At 35.9% G+C, this 3,792-nt stretch overlaps 1 pseudogene; it reads right to left on the bottom strand.

The window, feature by feature from the left end:
* Positions 1-1,054: 1,054 nt before the first annotated feature.
* Positions 1,055-2,707, bottom strand: LOC135221337 (uncharacterized; annotated as a pseudogene).
* Between the last annotated feature and the right edge of the window lie 1,085 nt (positions 2,708-3,792).

Here is a 3,792-nt window from a genome sequence, read left to right as displayed (position 1 = left end):
TTCGCGGGAGATGATCCAAGACTTTCCTGATGAGCATTCCTCACAGCATATAAAACAAACGGCAATCCTTCCTCCCAGTCTTTGCCAGTTTCTTCACAAAACTTAGTCAATCCTGCTTTTAGCGTCTGGTGAAATCTTTCAAGACAACCTTGACTTTGAGGATGATATACTGTGGACATAGAATGTTTAATACCCATTACTTTCATTACTTCCTGAAATAATGTAGACGTAAAATTAGTTCCACGATCGGTCTGGACAATCCTAGGTATTCCATATTGGGTGAAAATCTTAACTAGATGAGGAATTAATGTTTTAGCAGAAATATTACGCAGAGGTACAGCATCTGGATACCTTATGCTACTGCACATAACAGTCATCAAATACTGGTTTTGTTTCTTAGACTTAGGCAATGGACCAACACAATCCAAAATAACTTTCTCGAATGGAACACTACATACAATCTGTGGAGATAAAGGTACTGGCTTTATAGGCTGATTAGGTTTACCTACCTTTTGACAAGTATCACATACTTTACAAAATTCTTTACATCTTCTCTTATTCCAGGCCAATAAAAATATTGCAGAATATTGAGTGTGGTCTTCTTCACTCCAAGATGGGCAAGATGTATTCAACATGGGCAATCCGGATTATTTCTTCTCTCAATCCTAAAGGTACAACTAATTGGTACTTCACGTCCCATGAAGCATTAGCAGGAGTAGAAAGAGCTCTGTACTTTCTCATCAGTATTCCTGTCTTTAAATAATAGCAAGTCGCTTCCGTAGTGATTTCACTCTCTGAAACAGCTTCATTAAACATTTGTTGTAAAGAATGATCATTAGCTTGAGCATCTCTAATATCAAAGTCCTTCATTTCAAACAGATTATGAAACTGAATCCAAAATATTACACTCTAGTAAAGAAGATTCACAAACCTCCACAATAGCGTTGTCTGGCTTACAGTCATTTTCATTGTTGACTTTATCTACCTTGTCTTCTATCAGAGGAGAGTTTCTCTGCTCTAGCTCCTCTACTACATAACACCTACTGGCGACATCAGCATGAACAGCATCCGTACAAATCAAATTCTTTGCAGTATCCAAAGTCCTCAGGCTGTGTTCAACGACACATGACTGAAACATGGCTTTCTCTTCTAGGTCCTTCACTGGATTTTCAATCAGAGGAGTATCCACAACAACAGGATCTGGAATCACTCTGGCACCAGCGATATCATTTCCTAATAGAAAATCAATGTTAGGTATAGGTAATGAATCAACAACTCCTACAACAGTATTCCCTGTAAACAAATTACAATCCACATGCAACTTTGCTCTGGGTACTGTAGTCAGTCCACCAATGCTCTTCAGAATTACACTATCTTGAGTCATACAATTCTCTATCCCAGGAACTGCATCTCTGACCACCAAGCTGTGCGACAAACCTGTATCTCGTACTATCCTGACAGAGATTCCATTGGAACATGCATCTGGAACACAAAGTTTTCCTTTAAAACAGAAAGGTTTAAATGCCTCTCTAACCAGAGGAGACTTTTCTTTACCATACCTACACATTCTCGGGAGAGAACAAGCTACACTCCCTGTCTTTTGTTTTTAAGCCGTTCAGGACAATTTCTACGAATATGTCCAACCTCACCACAAAAATAACATTTCACAACAGTACTATTATTACTTCCAGCATAGTCCTTCCCTTGGCCTTTATTTTTACTCCGGCCAGGACTATTATGTGGTGAATTCTGCAATGATTTACAAGGTGATGTATGTGGTGATCTCCTGGAATTGTTTCCCCTTTTAAATGGCTTTAACAGACCAAAATTCTCAGCCAGAGTAGTAGCTCTCTGCAAAGTTGTGACTTCTCTTTCAAACAAATATCTCTGTACATCAACAGGAGTTCCTCTTAAAAATTGTTCAAGTAACATCAACTCTCTATACTCTTCCATGCACGTGACTCCAGCTGCTTTAATCCACTTATCATGAAGTTTAACAATACTATGGGTATACTCTACATATGATTGTTTATCACATTTACGAAACCTTCTAAATCGCAAACGATAATACTCAGGAGTAAGTTCATATATCTTAAGTATACTATCTTTGATAAAAATCATAATCCTTGCACTCACTAGCATCCAAAGCTAGAAAGGCAGACCTAGCTTTTCCTACCAAAGCAGGTTGAATAATCACAGGCCAGACCTCTTTAGGCCAACTTAAACTTTGAGCTAACTTCTCGAAAAGTGAAAAAAATTCATCAGGTTCTGACTCATCAAATTTAGGCACAATCTTAGTAAACTTACTTACATCAGGCCATATCTTCGTCAATAAGAGAAATTTTACTTTACTTCCACTCTTGAGGGCTTCTAACTTTAACTGATATTCTTTTTCTTCTCTATTTAACCTGTCTTGACGCTCAAGTTCTTCCCTTTTTAACCTGTCCTGACGCTCAAGTTCCTCCCTTTTTGATCTGTCCTGACGTTCAAGTTCCTCTCTTTCTCTTGCATACTGAATTTCTATTCTTTTTACCTCCAAGACTGAACTACCTTCGTCACATAAATCAAAGGCCTCTTCCGAGAGAAATCCATCATCGACTAACTTCGATATTACGTTACTCTTAACCTGAGACTTACGCCACGCTTTCTTTATATCTTTATCAAACTTATAGTGACTAGCGATCTCTAACCAATCATCCTTTCGCATCCGGTGCGAACTCAAATATCCACTCGTAGGATTTTCAACAAACTCACTAATTGAAAAAGAAACCCACAAATTCAATTTGTAACTTGTTTACTTCTAAGTATTTACATTAATTAAACTCACTAATGTTAAAGGACTCCATAATTATCAACTTAATATATTAATTATCACTTAGATAAACTGCACAAAAGGAAATAAATTTGACAATACGTCAATACGCATATAACAAATCTTGCACAACGATCATTATACAAACATTACGAGGGCTAACAAATTTCAATCCCGGACAGGCCCCCACTTGTTACGATCTGCTTCTAATACTCTTAAGTTATTAGATAGGGAAACGTAAATATTTTGCTTACCCAGGCAATATTCAAACACCGTTAAAAATTAATATAATTATTATTATTTAACAATTAATTTAACATTACCGAAACCCAATAAACATTTACAGTAGAGAAATCAAGGGATGCAATAAACCGAGTATTAACACTCTTTACACAAAAATAAAGAAATACATAATATGTCAATAAACTCATTATAGCGAAAAAATACTAGAATAACTCGTACTCACTTAATACAGAGAAACACACTTCAGATGGCTAAGTCACGTACATAGAATAATACAAGAGTATCAATACTTTACCCATATTAATAATATGACTTTGCACTCTTTCGTAATATTAGTTAGTATATTCCACTTATTGTCACTACAATTCCAGGAGACACACTGATACGGACGAAACTAAGTAGCCAAGTAAACTTTTGAAAGGATCAAAACAACAGAACTTTACACTTGATAGAAAACCAAGGAGGATAAATACAAAAACATCACACTTCCTGATCCAACCTACGCCGCCATCTATTGGTTGATCATCGCATCTCAAGCAAAAACAAATACAAATAAATAAAGTTGTAACAATATATATATATATATATATATATATATATATATATATATATATATATATATATATATATACTATACATATATATATATTTATGCTTGCGTCGGTTCGCACGCATTCCTGAAAAGAGGATATGTAAACTGTCACACGAGCGGAGTCGCATGAAAAGGAACAACTAGA

This window comes from Macrobrachium nipponense, chromosome 2, assembly GCF_015104395.2.
Source record: "Macrobrachium nipponense isolate FS-2020 chromosome 2, ASM1510439v2, whole genome shotgun sequence".
Taxonomy (NCBI): domain Eukaryota; kingdom Metazoa; phylum Arthropoda; class Malacostraca; order Decapoda; family Palaemonidae; genus Macrobrachium; species Macrobrachium nipponense.
Note: the sequence above shows the minus strand (reverse complement) of the source record. Positions and strands in the feature narration are given on the sequence as shown.